The 20,112-nt window shown below is 31.3% G+C and overlaps 1 protein-coding gene and 1 long non-coding RNA gene across 5 annotated transcripts in view; one reads left to right on the forward strand and one right to left on the reverse strand.

The window, feature by feature from the left end:
- LOC123711911 (inactive angiotensin-converting enzyme-related protein-like) overlaps positions 1 to 20,112 on the reverse strand; it is a 155,396-nt gene that overhangs the window by 22,684 nt on the left and 112,600 nt on the right. The gene's annotated exons all lie outside the window — the stretch shown is intronic.
- Positions 11,519 to 12,459, forward strand: LOC123711912. Its single transcript, XR_006754019.1, has 2 exons — positions 11,519 to 11,662; positions 11,967 to 12,459. It is a non-coding gene; the product is annotated as an uncharacterized LOC123711912 (long non-coding RNA).

The following is a 20,112-nucleotide window of genomic DNA, read 5'->3' on the forward strand; positions in this document are numbered from 1 at the left end:
TGTGATATTTGTAGTAATACAAACATTATGACTAACACATAACTTGGCGATTGAAAAATTGAGAGGTTATTTCGAGTAAAAGTAAAATTTATAAGCATTTACATTTTGTTTTCGGAGCTTGAAAACTTTACAAAACTTAGTATGTATAACCTAAATTTGGACTTTGAATAATTTGAGCTATAAAAAAGTCTAAAACAGCAATAAACCTTAATAAGTGGCATTTATTATAATGATAATAGCATCGTTAAGGTCATTTTCAGAGTTATTGAACAAATATAAAGTCACTGACCTAAAGAAAACTGCGTAAATATTTTTTCGTAACTTATTGATGCCCGTATTGTCTACGAAGTTTTATGATCAAAACTTAAATCTTTTAACGTTCTTTGTATCTTAAGTTCAAGCAAACTATTTAATATTCTCAATAACTCCTTGCGCAGAACGTATAATGCAAAAAGACTTAGGTTGAGATGTCATATATTCTTAATTATTATATATTACATTTCATATTAAGTTAAAGGCTTTTTAAACCTAATGGACTTCAATAAGAACAAATATATAGTGTTTTTTAATTAGTATGTTTATTATTGGCCCTGGGGTCGTAAGATCGACCTCCGGCTGTGCAATGGAGTTTCTATCTCTGTGCGCAGTTAACACTCGCTCGTACGGTGAAGGTATCCTGAGGAAACTGGCATGCCTCAGACCTGCCTATTAAAAATGATCACGGACCAGATGAAATCTGAGGCCAAGACCTAAAAGGTTGTAGCGCCATTTTATATTTATTACTTATATGTACCATCATTTATCAATACTCATCATTCGATTATTATTATTGTAATACATACTACAAACTGTGCAATATCGTTCAGAGGCTGGCGTTATGCGGTTTAAATATGAAATTATAAACTTACGTTAACTGAATGATAATCGTGGCATTCATGACCAGTAGACATAATGTTTATATTGTTTTTCATATTAAAAAGATATTTATATTTTTTATAGAACTGATTGCCTTTTTAGACTTGGTACGCTCTTTTACTGAAGGACTCTAAGTCGAATTGGTTCGGAAACACTTATGTAGCAGGTTCCACATTACTGGTTTTTCAGTGAAGTTTAAAAACAAATTAACGTTTTAACTACTGTCATTATTTTAAAACACGTGACCTTAAAGCAATTTTTTACCCCAACCAGTTGTTATCATGTTGATCTTACAAGCCTTTCAAGTTATATTTCACAAGATTTCTGATTCCAAAGCTATTTACTTTTAAACAAGTTCGCAACGCAGCGGAACGAGCTTTATTTATAATTGACTTCTGAGGGTTGCGCAAAGAACTTAATTTATTGACAATGGTATTACGTTAATTAAAGTTTCTTCGTTTAATTATTATCTGGAACGAGTAACAATTTGATTAAGTCTGTATTAAACCACAGCACATGGCGACACAAACTATACTTACGAGGTTATTTATAATTAATATCCTAGTTAATTAATTGTTAGTTTTTTGAACCCCTGCGTCTGTACAAACATGTTTTAGCATTTTTTTTATTGGAGCACATATGTGCTTTAGTTGAGTTACGAATCTAACATAGCTAGGTATGGCATTTACTACCTACTATTTAAAAAGTTTGGAAAGTAGCTAATAGAATGACTGAGATTTTGGTGAAATTTTTATACCGTACAAGTAATATTTACCAACGTCGTAAAATTATTACTAAGTTTTTACAATATTTCTAGCCTGGCCATAAATACTGTTAGATAAAAACTTAGTATTGTCTTTTGTTAAAATAGCCTTTACACATTAAGAAAAACACTTTTTTAACGGATTAAAGCTATGTATTATTATTAAAAACTTATAATTATTTATATAATACTAAATTTTTTAATTTTTCTCCGACTTTTCTTATTTTCAACTTTTAATATAGGAACATATTTATATATATTCTTTTAAAAATCGTATCGCGAGAAATTACGATTCTCGCATGGATTCTGTCACGTATTATAAAACAAAATCATTATTTGCAATTAAATGAGCGGATCGATCAAAACGCCTGTATAAAAGGCAAAGGTAGCCATGTTGTATTGGTTTTATTTTATTTTTCCTGACACTTTAAATATGTAGGTTTACATTCTAATAATATTACATTAATTCATAAAAGAATGCTTTTTCATTTATAACAGAATTTATGGCTGGACTATATAGTAACTTATACAAATTGAATGGCATTTTTTAGGTTGTTATATTTCATACGTAAAAAGTTCAACGGAAACAAGATCTATTATAGTAGATGAAGATAATGAAACCATAACATTAACCATTATCGGCTAAGTGTGGCAAAATCAAATCATTATATTCATTATTTGGCTCGATAATAAACAAACGTTTAAAATAATTTATACGCAGACTGGATGGAACTGAAATTACATTTACCCCATTCTTCAGCTAAATTTATTGTATTAGGAACATCGCCGTTAAACCACGAATGTCGTTTGTATTTAATTAAGCCCTGTTACTGCACTAAAGAGTTAAGAAAACGCTGAGATTTTAAAAGCGTGTAATAATGACAAATCAGATTCAAATTAATGAAAGGGGTCGAGCACTGTAGCCACTTTAACTGGCTGAAGGCGACAGAATGAAAATTAAAGAGCATGACCCGTCATTTATCACAATTCAGCACTTGCAGTTCAGATTCGTGTTTAACGAAAGAACCATAATGTGTGAATGAATGAAAAAGTGAGTATTATTTAATTTATATGGATAAATATTATCTAAATTTTACTTTTATTTTCATAATTTTTATTTGATAGATATGTAAAATACTAGATTATTGTAGATTTTTATTAGTAACTAGCGGACCCGACAGACGTTGTCCTGTCTTAACTACGAATTGGTATAACTAACTGAAAATGCTTTATGATATACAACATTATATTGGTTTTATTTTTTTCCAAGTTTTATTGGTTTTCCGATATGGGAACATGGATTTTGAAGTTTAATGCCAAGAACAATTAGCAACTGTTATTATAGTATTGTCTGTTGTTAACATAGCTTTTACACATTAAGAAAACACTTTTTAAGCGGATTGAAGCTATGTATTATGTAAATTTAAAGTTATGTTAATAATTATAAGTTTATAATAATACATAGCTTCAATCCATTTAAAAAGTGTTTTCTTAAACTGTAATTATTTTATATGTATTTCATCAATTTAATAACTCCGATCGAAGCAATTGTTTTAAATGATATTCCTCTTTGACGCTAAGGTTACATGAAAAATGTTTGAATTGTAAAAGCGCTATGCACTGAAAAAAAAATTAATATGGTGGTTAAGTATTCTAAAATTTTGTAATTTTCCGCCCAATTTTATTAATTTTTCTCCTCCTGATACTAACAAACACAACAAAAAAGAATTTGCGAAATCGGTCCAACCGTTCACGCGTGATCCCGTGACCAAGTGACTATTTCCCTTCCATTCATTCATTTCATGGGTTAATTTTTTATATATATTTGTAATATACCTTGTAAAGTAAATTACAAAATTCTAACTTATTCTTAAAACTTTATACCGATATATAAAGGACATTTTAAAATTAAAAAAATATAATTCAATTAGATATTAAAACAGAAAATACATATAAACATTAAATATATCTAAAGATCACACATGAAAGATCACGTCTGTTTAAATTTCATATGATATGCAGTTTCACATAGCTGCATCCACGTCATGAAAAATATTCACATTATCAATAATGCAAGGTCTTTGTTAGTTCTGTGAAAACGCGATGAAGCCCACGATTCAAATTACGTGTAGCTGTCAAGTTGACACATTGACAGCTGACAGAATAGTTTGTATGTCACGGAAATAAACGTGTTCCTGCGAAAAAGAAAATCGTTTTCGAAACAATCGCCTGACTTTGATTGAGATCTGGTTATAAGTAAATTTTTCCCGGTCGTTGTTGTCTTTGTTTTAAGTTTTGACAGCCGTATTTATTTCACTTTACTCCTTTTGTGTAAATTGTTTGAGTTTTCAATTCTGTGACGCATTGTAAATACAGATATCAGACTGTTGGAGTACCTATTGGTTGCGCGTAGCACCGTATACGAATGGAGTTTTCTATTACTAGGTGCAATTAACATTTGCACGAATAGTGAATAAAGCTACCGTACTGAGTTACCGTATTTCAGTCAAATCTAAAATCCAAAGTTTTTAGCTACCGATTACATTTACCGCTTTTGAGGGTTAGGCTCACAATTTACATATGAAGCAGGATCACCTACTTACCTATACAAAGAATTAACTTGAAATTCCTATCGTCAGTGCATTTAAGTCGACATTCAACCCAAAATGGTCCGTAAACGTCTGTGACCGTTATTCTTTGTATCACCAATTTTAATACGGCAGTACTTATTAAGTAAAATGAATGAATGAATATTTTTATTAAACTTTAAATATTAAACTGAGGCCACGAGTTTCATTACAAAGCTAATTATGATGGTAACTGCTATTCAGTAGTTAATTATCTAAATCCGTTTGAATGAATAATCAAATTAATGATATTGTGCAAATTAGATTACATTTGGCGTAAACTTCACCGATTTAAATACGGTTACAAAATATTTAACTTAAACATAAAGAAGTTTTTATTTATCAGGAATAGCTTGATTGTGTTATTTATATAAAGTTAATTATATGTGCAATATTGCTGTGATATAATTTAAAAAAAATAGGAAAAAGTCAAATTCGAACATCTATGTTTGCTTGGTTGACTGATTGAGTTTCGCTTTACCGACATTTTTGTTGCTGTTTTATATTGTCATTTTTACATACGTACATCTGTGCGTTATAATTAGGTAATCTTAGTTTTATATATTGTTTCTCAGTAAGTGAATTATATATGCAATTACAATGAGAAATAAAGTTATTCTTAAAGCAAAAAAAAAACCGTAAAAGTCCACCTGTCTCGGTGTCTGAATATTTTCGTTGTCGAGTGAAGTCGTCTTAAAAACATAAATGTGTTTATTCATTATAAACAATGCAAAGATTTGGAGAGCATTCAAGTAAATAACCATCGCATTTTTTTGTAGTTTATTTTCAATTACAATTAAAGTTTTACAACGTCTTCTTCCCTCAATTTTTTAACAAAAAGCATTTCGTTACGATAAAATGCGCGACTGTATGAGTGAGAGTGTGGGTGCATGAATGTGTGTGAGTGTAATATGTATCTTACATGTTAGGTCTCAGAAACACCTCGAACTCTGCGTAAGGTGTGTTCATAACCTAGTCCTTTAAGCAATTCTTCAGAAAATGGATGGTGAGCGGGTAGATAAGAAGCCTATATTTCTTATAGATGTAGTCTGTATGTATGTTACGTCTGGCGAATACAGTTTGTACTGTCTGGCCAACGACAACATTCCTATTTCTTTTTACACACTCTCGACTGTGACACATTGTATCTTATACTGTCCTGTACAACTTTTAGTATGTGTGTTATGAAATAGTGTATTTGTATCCACACTCTGTACACACTAAGTACCGTGATATCTCCTCCGTACATGGCAACTATGTAAACAAATAGATCCCGAGTCGGCTCGCAGGAAATTATTATTCCATTTCATCTTAGGTACGAATAAGATTAACAAAACTTTTACAATGAAGTCAATTCATCCTTAATCTACTAAGTAAATTAAAAACTTGAAGCTTTGTAAATAAAACCTCAATAAAATATTTTAAAACCGCGAGCTCAGAACGATACAATCTTTACTGAACGCGAACTCAATCTACCTTTAGATCTTATCCTATTTTCCTTCAAGTCGATTTCAACAAATTAAAGTTCACGAAGAGAATTCTAAAATAAACTTAAATGATGTTTCTCTCTTAATTTTGTTAACATGACTGGTGCATTACGCTACGAGTGGACTTAAATAAGCTCTATCTTAAATCTATTTGGCTTAACATTTACGTGATAGTAGAATTTATTTCAAAAATGTGGTAATTATTGATTTGGTTACTCTGGCATTTATTGTCCATGGGCAGCTGTATCACTTAACGTTAGGTGCACCTAGGATAGGTTATTTTAAAATTTGTTACAGTTATGTACTTTGTACAAATTTATTTAAATGGTTTAGTATTTTGTAAAAAATAATGCCACTTAGTAAAAACACTCTTCATACAATTTTTGTACTCTCATAAATATTTTTGTAAACACTGTTACATTCTGGTCCTGTATTGTTAACATTCCCATTAAAGTAATAAAGGAAGATTAAATTTTTTCAACCTTGAATTTATAAAAACTTGGAACATTAAAGTCCTGTTTCCATATTTTTTCAGTATGAAGCGAAATTAGGCGCGTTTATGAACAGATAAAATCAGCTGTTTTTTTTAAGTTACGCTTCATGAAATTGCGGTTAATATTATATCCAGTATGTAAATGCATTGTTTATTTTTAATTTATTTAATAACCTTTACATTTTACAAGAATAACAGCCAATTTGTTCACAATAAATTATGTTTTATTACCCTGGATTGATCCATTGAATACGTATATCTTGCGGAACCGACTGAATATATCTAAAGCCTGTATCTGCTCCAACTTAAAAATAATCTTTTTGTAGTACCGCTTTTGTAGATTTGCGAGTACATTAGGATAAAACTTGTAAAAAAGATACACTCTCAAATCCACTATCCAAAATACTTTTTAAAACACTGGCAATTACTTCAACTCCAGGGATAAAATGTTAGATGTTTCAGGTCAAGTCAGAGGCAGAGCTGTTTTAAAAAGGAAATATAATATTCAAATATCAGTATTAGCTAAAAAATTAGTTGCAACCTTATAATATTTCGGAATTTACGCCACGATCTCCATATTCACATCATTACAGTGTTTCACCCTATGCTACACGAAATGTAGCAACCTCGTAGTAATCTCGTAGCGGTAGTCTCGCGTAGCACGATTAGAATCAAATGTTATAAAAATTCGCCCAAAGGTTGTTCATTAAACATTCAGGCGACAAAAGAGGTTGTATATACGTTTTAGGATTATTAAGCAATCTCATTCCTACCTATTGTATATTCTGGCAAAAACATCTCCAGAAAATAAATCCTTGTTTATCCCTTGCGTCAATGTTGTAAGTGCTGATTTAGGCTTTTATGTTTGTCCTTTTTGCGGTACTTAAATGTTATGATCACACTCTCTACGTTACAAGATAAGACTTGTACCTAGTTTTTATATAGCGGCACGTGTTACCTAAATCGATTCCACCTACGCGTTTCTACAAGTTTTCACTTATCTGGGATTGTGCTTTTCATACCTACCTATATTAAGTAAAGATATTTTATTATATTCATACTCATTGCTACAGATATTCTACGTAGTAAATCAAAAATTCTAATAAAAATGGTCTCACATGCTAGTACCGAGGAACGCCCTTTAATTCTACGAAGTGCCACTATAAAACTTGTATTTACTAATATATATATATATATATATTATACGTCACGTTGTTTGTCCGCTATGGACTCCTAAACTACTTAACCGATTTCAATAAAATTTGCACCCCGTGTGTTATATATAATTCTACTGTAGATGTGCATGACACTGAACTTCTCTTAAACGACCGATTTGAATGTTTTTTTTTTGTATGCGTTTGGGTGGAGCTCTAGATGGTTTAGATTCACAAATCAACCCGGCAGATGGCGCGGCAGTCGGTATTTTCATATTTTGTTTAATGTCCTCATCGCTTGAAATATCATGCAGGACAACGTCTGTCGGGTCCGCTCGTGAAATATTAAGACTAATATTATATTTATGTAATAATAACATGTAGTATGTAGTAATAATAATTTTACTTTGCTATTTCTATAATGCCCAGCAAATTATATTTAAATAAATTAATAATGAATTCATGGAACTACCCACGCCCACATTTCTCTTTGTGGAATTACTTAAAACTAGTATTTTTATTTGGAAAGTAAATTAAATGTTTACATCATATAAAAGTCTGAGATCTCAGCAATGAAAATAAAATCAGATTAGCAATTTATAATCAGCCCTTATTGTTTCATCTCAAAGAGAAAAATTCTATTATTCTGCTCATTCTCAAACGCACTTTTCTACGTAATTGCATTGCCTTTGATCTCCTTATTAATGTCGCGTATTTATTTTCACGCTTTGTAAAATGAGACACTTTAACTTATTACAGTTTTCTTTGGAAAATGCGAAGTTACGAATTGAATTGAAGAGCGTGGAAACTTTTGAATATCAAGCGAGGACTGAAATTTGGAAAATTTATATAAATGTTTTTTATAATTATGATAATTAAATAATGATAGAAATATGCCTGTGAAATATGAATATGAAGTGAAAAATAGACATATTGATTGAGAGCATTCATTACACACAAATGCTGTATTTGAAAGCCTCCCAATGCCTAGCAATTAACCAATGAAATTATTAGAAAATTTCATATGGAGTACTGATTTTTATGAAAATAGACGTTAGTGTATTTTAATTGATGGGAGCAGCTTTTTATTGCCGTGATATTTCTTGGTATTAGTTTGTAACTTAAAAAGGTTACAATTTTGATACATATTTCTTTATATAACGGGACAAACAGTCAGCTCACCAGATATTTAGTGATACCGCCGAACATGTAGCTAACATTGCTAGAGGGCTCAAAAGTGCCTTGCCGTTAAGTATGAAATATTGTGAGAATTGGATAATATTTGTGTTGACTTAGGCCTCCAAGTACGTATTCTAAATTTCGCATGATTGTCCACAAATTTCCTAGAAACTAAAAGTCATATCTATGTAATTTAAATTATCTTCCGAATATCATTTAAATAGGTTTAACAATTTTAGATATATAATATTACTAACGTAATGCGTAAAAAGTAAAAACAAATTTTATAAACCACTTCTAAGTGTTATCTTAAAGAAAGCTGCCACGTATTTCATACTAAATAGTTTTAGGTATAACGCGATAAAGCCGGATAGGATAGTAATAGTAAATCGAAAGCTCAATTTACGGACTATAGCTGTTTATCACGAGCCGCGGTATCGTTTTACCGTCAGCGATAATGTTATAGAACCCGAGAGAATGAAGATTAAACGATTTTTCACAGATCATTAATAATATTCTATTTATTCAGTATTTATTTTATTCATGTGTCTGCATTGATTAATGTAATTTTCAAGTAAAATAATATTATATAACAAGTGCCGCTGCAACCTTTTAGGTCTGCGCATTAGATTTCTGTATCTGTTTCGAGAACAGTATATTTTTTTATTTGCAAGGATCAGCTTTATGTACCTGACACACACTGGAGAATTCTTGGGTGTAATTTCTCACAAATTTTTCCTTTACAAGGGATAGTTATTCACATAGACAGAAAGTACATTGGTGTACATTTGGGTTTCGGACCTACGACAGTGATGAAAGACGCATGCATAAGCCTCTAGGCCAATACTGCTCTAAATTATATGGCTTTATTATTAACGCCAGCCGCTCCTAATGGAATATTAAATATTTATAAGGACAGCATAAGGGTGTATTTAAATCCTTGTATCCACGATACGGTACCCTATTGGGTATTATTATAGTAAAATATTATTTATAGTAAAATATTTTATTACAAAGATGATTACAACAACGAATGCTCACCATACTCTCAGCTAAAAAAAAGGACTGATCAAGTACATATTAATTGATTTAATAATTATAGCAATACTACATTTGTTTTATATGCAATATGCATTTATTATAACTAACACAATACAATAAATAAAATTACAAGTAGAACTAAGGTGACGATAGTCAATCCGTATTGGTTTACAAAAATCTGTGTTACTGTAGAAAGGCCTGTAGGTTTACGCAACAAACATTATTTTAACAATACAAAACCTAACCAAAATAACTAAGAATTATAGACAACAAAGAGGAAACTGAGCCATATATGCCTCCGCAAGACAAAACCTCAACAAAACAACTAAGAAGTATTGACTACAAAGAGGAAACTGAGCCATATATGCCTCCGCAAGACAAAACCTCAACAAAATAAATAAGAATTATAGACAACAAAGAGGAAACTGAGCCATATATGCCTCCGCAAGACAAAACCTCAACAAAATAACTAAGAAGTATTGACTACAAAGAGGAAACTGAGCCATAAATGCCTCCGTATCCCTGTAATCTAAGCCCAATAAAAAATTATTTAACAGCTTGCTTGCTTGTAGTTGTTGTAACGGTGTACTGAATTCATTGGATTAAAAGCTTAATAATAACGTATTACGTAGTATAAAAAGAACGTAATTAACCTGCAGTAGGTCCCTATAAAGCTTAAATCTGATAAATAAGTTTCATAAATTGTGGCCTAAAATATATGAACACAAACAATATATGCCGTGAGCGATGTTGAACTGTTTACAAATTATATTAAATATTTAAGTTAAAATATATGATTTATATTCATAAGAGTTCACTGGAAACAAAAGAGAAATGATTTTATATTTGTCTTCATACGCCGAGTGCGTACACACTGCAACTTACTGTAATACTGTTAATATCAATGATATTTTCTTGATCAGCCCTCTGTGTCATACGTCATCTATTTTCATACCTAGAAAAACCAGTTCCTTCACGATGATAAATAATCTTTTGTCAGGGCGTGACGGTTTTAGAGTCCAATCCTAGAAACGGATTGAGAGAACCTTTCGTCACTTCAATTATTTAAAGTCCGTAAACTCACTTGCGAGCCTTCTGGCAATGTGAGCATCCACAGGCGGTATCACTTAACATCAAGTAAACCTCCTGCCCGTTTGCCCTTGTTATATAAAATTTTGTTAAATTGTACATAGAAAAGAAATCCGTGCTTATTGAACGATATTTCTAATATATTATAAATAAACTAAAAGTACAGAAATCTCCAAAAAGCTATAAAGGTATTTAATCTTAGTGCCTGAAGGCTACACCACAGTACAAATTCTAAATTCCTTATAAACTAAAGAGTTAAAAAACTAAATCGAAAATAAAGTGTTTTATACCTTCCAATAATATTAAATTTATCTTAAATTTATGGAAGCAATCACATCCCTGGTTAGCTAAAATATACCCTTGCAATTTTCGGATTTTATTTTAAGATTTAAAATACGTATTTATTAACTTACGTATAGCAAACTTACGTTTTCTTCAAGGCCTATGTCATCAAATTCATAAGTCGCAATCAGAATTTTATTTTTAGTTTTATATAGAAAGCTAACGTGAAAAATAGGCCAATTATGAATGTAATGTTACCGTATAATTCAATATTAATTAATTTGTTCTATACTGTTTATCACAGACTACTGGAAAATTCGATTACTATGTAACAAGGCAGCTAGACGCTCGGCGTAAAATTCAATTGAAGGCAATAATTCTCAGTTGCATTGTAAATTTGGCTAACTGTAAGTCCTTTATTTTATTTATTTATTTACACTTCGTTACACTACAATATAAAATACCACCCACTCTTAATCAGTCAACACTTCCAGGCAACACTTTATATCGAAACAACTATTCAATATATGTAGCTTTTGTAAAAAAATTGGTTTTAGGCATTGAAAAAACAACAAAAAGAAGTCTCAAAAGCCTCCATATTTAAACAAAAATATAATTAAAACAATCTGTAGGTAAGTTCTAAGCGCACCAATATTTTTAGCTTGTATTTTTATGTTAAATATATAGTAATTTTATGATAATTAACAATGTGCCGGGCAGAATAATTAAAACTATGTTCCAATGCAAGTTTTGCATTTTAATAAATAAATAACAATAGGTATTATATTCAATGGAATTTGTTACACTCCGTTTATTACTTATTCTGCCAAGAGATGGCGCTGCCGGCCCAAACAGCCCGATCTGAATTGTAAAGGCCCTTAAGGCCAACAGTGAGATTCCATTCAAAAAAAAGTTAACGCAGATACTGCCCTCTAGCACTTCCAAGGGCTCTGAGCTGCCTTAGCCACCATATATTGTGGTAGGTGGTGGGCAGATTGAAGAACTTTTGACCTCATTCCTGAACTCTTGGAGACGGGAAGCCCAATGAACCGTCCTTCAGAAACGGATGGACCAGTTGCACCATCACAGGGCCTGGACAATGAAACCTCAGTCTAGTGCTCAACTTATGGATAAGTAGAAGATGGGGGGCTGACATCCCGATGGGTTGAGGTTGTTACAGGTCACGGAGGTTTCGGGGGATACTTTCACATGGTCGTCAGGAGGGAAGCGTCCTCCATTTGTCACGATGCAGCGCAACGTACTTTGTTCGGCTTGGAGCTCTGGTGCTGGCGTAACTTCTAGTCCCAGAGAAAGCTATAATGTAGTCGTCTCTGTAGTCAATGTCTTTTTAGTCCGTAGGTTATATTAAAGTCAATTAATATGTAATAATTTTAAGTACAAATACTATCAGGTTACACCATTTTTAATATGTTCAGAAATTTTATTGAAATGCAAAAATTCCTTTCATACAACGTCAAATACTAGTTTGAAATGGAATCCTTTACAAAATTTTCCATCAAACAATTCTAAGATACGATATATCTTAAGGAAAACAAATAAAGTGATATTGAAATGCTGGATCTAGGAATCTCTGCATAGTTCGAAACTAGTTAAGAGCTAGGAATACAATAGGAATTGCAAGGATTGTAGTGACGCCTTTGCCCCTTTTTTATCGCTTCAATAATATGCAAAAGTGACATGCATCAATTTTACGGCATATTCAATCTGCCATATTGACAAGTAGAGGCTATAATAAATTCATTAAGATCATCACCAAAATACACCAAAAAGTATTAAAACTGTTTCTTGTTTCAATTTCAATATTTTATTACTACGAGAATTAAATGTTTTAAATGTTAATTATAATAAAATGAAGCAGAAGTTTTGTTAAATATTGCAGACTAGACTAATTAAAAAGTTTGTTAGCACTATGAGATTTATCACCTTTTTGTTCATTTTCGTAAAATCAAAAAGACTTTTTATCGACTTCAAAGAACCAAAGCTGTATAATCTAACTAGCATTATTTTATCGTGCATGTTTACGTATAGGTTTGTCCGGGACCTACCTTACCTCATCTTATCATAAATAACGTTTGAATTTTTTTTTTATCTAACACAGGCCAAGCGGGCAGGAGGCTCATCTGATGTGAAGTGATACCGCCTATGGACACTCAATGCTAGAAGGCTCGCGAGTACATTGCCGGTCTTTTATGAATTGGTACACTCTTTTCTTGTAGGAACCGAAGTCGAATTGGTTCGAAAATATTTCAGTGGCCAGCTCGGTAGATGTCTGGTATATGTAGGTATAATTTTCTTACAATGACCATGCAAAAAAAATCTTATTGTTTCATACCTTTTTGTATCAGTTATGTTGTTTATGATTTATTTATTATGTAACGCAGTGAGATAAACAGGGACGAGCTTGTTACCAATAATGAGATTAGTTCTTCATTGGTCTCAAGTTACGTCTCAGCGAAGTTAATTCAAGAATGGGTGTCGGGTTAGTTTATTTGTCTAATCAGGTCTTACTCAATACTTTACAAAGTTTCTCTGGTAGTTTATTACTTTTGATGACACTTGGTTTCGGGTTTCTTAATTAAAACTATTTTTGAGATCTACATTTCATATACTATATGATATTGGTATTGACATTATTATTGATAAAAAAGGAAAATACACATTTTAGTTCCTAATTAAAGTAATGTATTGTATGAATAAAAAAAAATTGTCAAACATTCTACATACAACACCAACAGATAAAAATTGTCATAAAATTCTTTGGCAGCGTTTATTAAATTAATATGTATGAAAATATGAACTTTATGAACCTATATACGTATTTTTTAAATACATAACATGTCATCAGTTTGGTACACATTGTCGCAAGTATAAAGTGCCATGAAATAATGTGTGAGTTTTAGTACCTGCTAATACATATTGTACTCGCAACTTATCACACAATATCTTAATGTTCGTACCGTCTCTACTAAATAATAATAGGTGTACTCAATGTGAATAGAGGCTAACTTAATGGAAGGTAAAACACCTCCCCAAACATCAATCAAGCCATCCACGCCCAGTTTCTTTTGTACCTTATGATTTATTTATAGTTTCTGAATTAGAATTTCGAACCAATGTGGCATCGCTCGGGTATACTTTCGTATAATAAAAATACAGTTTGAACTTAAATATCTTAGCAGTATATGGTGTAATTTTAATTGAAGGTGCTGCATTATGATCATTCACTGATCACTAATGTTGGATTGACTTATTATTAAGTAGAGTACTTGTTAAAAGTTCGAAGCAAAAAGCGAAGAAGGCTTAAAATATTTATAAATAATCAGCGGAAGCTCGAAGTTAATTAGGCCTGACGAGATCCCAACTTTAGTAATTAAGAAATGCTCTTTTAATTATTAGAATTTTTATTCCACTAATATTCTTATCTTCTTAAAGATGCTGTAAACAGCTTACGCGTTAACGCGTCAACGCTTAACTAAATATCTCTATTAAGAAGAAAGAAAAGGGGTTTACTTTTAAATTTAATTTATATGTTTATTGATCTAATCTGAAGTTCCTTAAAAAATGGAATTTACAAAAAAATAAAGTCATAAGTCATAATTATTACAATACAATAAAAGCATACAATATTCAAAAGTCAAAACTACTTATACATTAATATATTTCTACCTCTATTCAACATTTTTAATCTAATCTCTGTCGAAATCGATTAAGCTTTAAGCTCTTTCATAAAGTTCAGTACATCAAAATAAAGGAATAAATAATAAACCATAAACTTAATAGCGAAGTAAGACCTAAAATGAATAGCTTGAACATTTGACAGAGCCTTAAGCGAATCGCCTCTTAAATAAACACAAAGAAATTTCAAAAAAGAGGTGAACCGAGGAATCCTTTGATTACGTTTAACCATAGATTAGAATAAGGCGCTTCCACGCGATCACCATTAAAGGGAATGAATAGCCATTTTATGTAATGAAATCTCAATTTTGAATTTCAATTCAAGTAATATTAGATTTCATTCCGTTCGATGTACGAGTCATAAGGTCAAGCACTAAATTTGTTCAATGCGTTCAAGAGTTGCCAAAAGTAGTTTGCTACTACATGTATAACACAATTTATAAATACCATAGATAAACGTAAGTCAACAACAGACATCATCAGAACGTCAATATTGTAAGGCTGACGCAATATGCAAGTGGAGAATCGATTTTTCGACTATTTAATAGTTAATAAATTCTGGTCAATTTTTTGTTGAATTCATGACATGACAAAGATTTTCTTGTTTCAAAATCTTAAATGTTAATTGAATTGTTTAATTACTTCACAAATACCTGTCAGTCTACCAACGATAAGACAGAGCATACGCTATCTTGTTTAATAAATTACAAATCGCACTACTGATTGAATATTCAAGAGGATTATGGAGCTAATTTGTTGTTCCTCTAAGGCTTACATTATCACTGAGATGACAAACGGCACGTTAAATATTAATATTCGCTGGGTCAATGACTCAAAGATTACTGAGTTGTTACAGATGCATATTTGTATGTAGAGTAATTATTCTGTGGGAGTCTGAGTCTCAGTCATCCAATAGCAAAACAAAGTTTAAAATTCGAATATGGGCCGTTCCTCGACGTTTTAAATTTGGAACATGTCATTGTAAAGTGTTAATTTTTAAAAGAATTACAGTAGAATAGATATAATCAGCCATTCTTTAAAATACAATATGAAAGATAGTATAATGCAGATAGATAAATAAATACGACACCTTACTCAAATGGTATCTCAAAGCCCTCAACATACATATACATTGTCTTCACAGTCGTGCATAATTTATGGAGTAGTTTTGTGCGCAATTCGTTATTATTCAAGGCTGTAGGCTACCTGGTCGTATTACTCCGGGAAAACTTTTAAAGAACTCTCGTGAATCAGTAAGTGGAATTCCTCACTGGTCCGGGAAATGCTCAATTTGTTACCGTTTTGTTACGTTTTTGTTGTTTCTCTTTGAACATGGCGTACATTTAAAGTCTTACATAGTAATAGTAATAGTAAAAGGTGGTTAAATAATAGGATATGATTTTTATTCATACTTTCTAATAAAAAGCAATGGCGAGATTGTCCAATAGGACATCTTTGTCCTTCTATAATGATAAACAAGTGTAGTATAGATACTAATTGCTTTTTAAATTTATTTTATACTTAAATTAATTACCGATACTAATACAAACATAAATATGAAGATTACAGAAAGCTATGTATTTGTAAGCGCAAATCTTAAGTATGGTCCGGATCGAAAAATGATTTATTCATTAACGACTATTTGCATAATAATTAAATAATATTAACAACAAACATAAAACATCATAACATGCTAGGTGGCCGTATCGCCACTTAGCGATCTCTTCCAGGCAACTATAATTAATAAGACATATGCGTGTTGGAGTACACATTGCGGCGCTCATACGCTAAAAAATTGTCTTTATGAAGGTTAGTACATCAATTGTAGACTCTCTACGTCTACGTGTATTAATAATATAATTTATCGTAAAATTAGTCGGAAATGAGATTTTGTCAAAAAAGCACTTTGATGCGTATTTTTTTCATTATAGCGACGGGCACCTGAAAATCTATAAAATTACTAATTTAGCATACGGGAAACATTTCAGGTAACCACTATTTTTCGAACCAAATTCACTATTTTATTTTAGTTTTTATTTTCGTTTTGTCTTGATCAGCTAGTTATTATGTCTAAACGTATGTACACATGTTTGCAAATTACAATGCCAATATAAACGCTTTTTGGGGCAAAGCTCAGATTTCGGTACCGCCCTTGAAAATGACTGTCATATGAATAGGTAGCATCAATCACACGTGGAAAACCGTAATTTTATGCTAAGGTTGGAGATAAATGAATTCAACACGACGCGAAATATGATCACGGAAATTCAAATATATTATATATTCATTATTTAGAGCTTTCATTTGAGCTTTAAGGGTATTCAATGAAATAGGCTTGATAATTTAAAAACAACGGTACTTTTGTATAACATAGCTAATTTAGACAGTGATATATATCTAAATAAAAATGTAAGTGACATAAATAAACTATTTCAAACATTATATAGTTCATTTATTCCATTAACCTTCTTTACAATTAATATCTACAGTCCAAGTCGAAATTGAGTTGAAAACTATGTAACCGTATGAAATTACCTAGCTTGCGTTCAAACGCCGCTTGTTAGCAACGATTCCCGTTACATTAATCCAACACGAACAGAATTTTAAAACTAAAACGTTAGATAAATTTTGTATCCTCGACTTTCGTGCTCTGAAGTTGCAGTGAGTTAAACTCGAATTAAATTTTGGAAACTGTCGCGAGATGATTTGATGTCATAATTTAATTTATTTCCGGTACGAAATCCGCTTGCGGAATCGTGGTCGACAAAACAACTGTTCTGTATTGTGGCTTCAAAATGTTTTATATTATATACCTGACTGACGACAATGCTTCTTTAAACGAACAGTACTACGTTTCTAGTAATACAGTACTCTTACGTTTCTGAGCAAGATATGTACGCAAAAGTATATTCAAAATTACAATTTCAGTATCAAATTTTAATATTCGAGTTCTTAGTACATCATCTTGAAGCAAAAGAATTTAGATGGAGACCGAGATATTTGTTTATTGGTTGGGTTAGGTTAGCGCGTATTGACCCGTTTTTGTGTGAATTGTAACAGGTATTAGATATATAGGCATAGGTTTGTTGCGGAGAACGAATTACGTTTACATAGCAAATATTCTCTATTCGAAATAGACCTTTATTAGTGAATAGGCTCTTCGAATAGTAGGAAGAAGTTCTGTATAAGGTATACAAGAAAAAACAATTATCACAACTCAGTTCTTTTGCCGTTAACAGTATCCATGTAAAACCCAGGCGGTTAATTTCTATTTAAATAATAGTTAATTTATATAAAATTTATTTAGTCCCTACTTAATGGACCTCATTAATTAACGATTAATAACACAATAATATTATTACCGTAATAAGCTAACTAACAAGATCCTTTAGTGACCATATCAATATTGCAAATGTTGTATGTTTTAAATACGTAAATAGATTGTCATGGTAAACACAATATGAGATAAATTGTGTTTTCAATAAGTAATATTTAACATATTATGTTTAATTATAGTGTTTTGTGAATTAAAATATTAAATTTCGGCTTCTAGTTTTATCCACAACGATGTTATATGAGGAATTAAAATGACCTGAACTGTTTTGAGGGAAGGATGGTACGACAATGCTCAAATAGTTTTGTTGTATCTCAATCATTATTAACTTGCCAATGTTATATCCTAAAACAAAACTGTGTAAAGCAAATAGTTCATAAATTTTTACTTACTTTGAACTACGACCAAACGAATAATCTGCTAGATGGATTAAAATAATTTTCACATTTGTTCTAAGGCGTGTGCCTCATACAAACCCACACACACCCTCCTACCACTCGCACCCTCCCATACAACTTTATTTCTACTAACATCTAACTAGTTGAGTGTTTTGTTTTGTTTTTCTTTCCTTATTTAAAACGTTAAATTTGTTTGCCTACTTATACATACATAAATATATATACTTTTTGTAACAAATAGAAGTGAATGGAAGCCTGGTTATCCTTACCTAGTTTCGAAACCAGTCTCCCAAAACCTTCTTTAACTGTAATCTTATTTTTGTTGCAAATTTATATCGGAGAAAATAAAGATACTATTATTATTACAATTTTAAAGTGGCTTGTAAGCGGACTAAGTTTGCAGCGTAAGACATCATCTTTTATCTAAATTGGAAAAATAGGATCTTTGTTAAATTATGTAAAAAATGTAAGTTGTTCATTAAACGTTATAAGATATTAAAGTATATTTTACTTCTAGTCTGTATGTATCCCATGTAGGCTTACTTGTGCTTTGCCAAAATCAAAGTATATTTTGTATTTATTACCACTTCGTTGCATTACAATATAAAAATTGAACATAATTAAATGGAAGGTGGGCAACTAGCGGCCTTATCGCTTTCGAGCCATATCTTCCAGGCAACCACTGTGAGAAAAAAATGTATTAAATAAATAAAGGTAGGCAATAAGTTCAAAAATACATATTACATATAGTTATAAGACAAAACTAAACAAGAACAAAAAAACAACCTAACTCAAAAAATATGAAAAGTAAAAAGTGCACATGAATCACTATAAACAATTCTTTTAATCGCCAATTATTTGAGAAACTTATCACAATACCTTATCGCATATTAGCGCAATATGTTCAATAAAATATTGTGAAATGGTGGTTTTGTAAAAATGTACTGTACATCTAAATGTCAGTTGTATTTTACAAACACTTACAAAAGGCATTTAAAACGGGTGATTTTAAAGCTTTTGCTTTAACAAATGAACCATTCACATACAGAATAGCAGCTAGATTACGGGTTTCAAATATGTATGAGGTTTGTTTCAATGTAAAATAGTGAACATTCCAGAGAGTTTCGGCAATATAAATGATTAAAACCGGTGATACAACAATTGGTATATTTGATGGTATCGAAATTTGTCGCAAAGAGAAACAAGGTTTTACTAGCGACCTGCACGGATTTTGTGACAAGTTATTACAGTCATAGTTAAATTCAAAAATCATTTATTAACATAGGTAACACAATGGACATTTCTGAACGTCAAAAAAATACATTAAATGCTTCTAATTTTATATTTACTGCCAGTTCTCAAATCGTAATCGTAAGGGCGTAGAACAGAAGAGAAGAACTGGCAATAAACTCTCCGCCACTCTTTTTAATCGCCAAGTTTTTGTTTTACACAACGTTTATAAGGAGCTGCAACCATTTCACCATGATCCACATGAGATCAGCAGGAGGCATGGTGAAATAGGAGCACGCACTTACATTCTTGTGGCAACAACACCAGTGGCCAGTGGTTTTACATATACTATAATTGTTTATATAGTCATCTCCGTTAGTAATTAAACTATCTTGTGATAACACTCTGAAAAAAAAAACTATCG

The sequence above is a fragment of the Pieris brassicae genome, chromosome 7 (genome assembly GCF_905147105.1).
Source record: "Pieris brassicae chromosome 7, ilPieBrab1.1, whole genome shotgun sequence".
NCBI lineage: Eukaryota > Metazoa > Arthropoda > Insecta > Lepidoptera > Pieridae > Pieris > Pieris brassicae.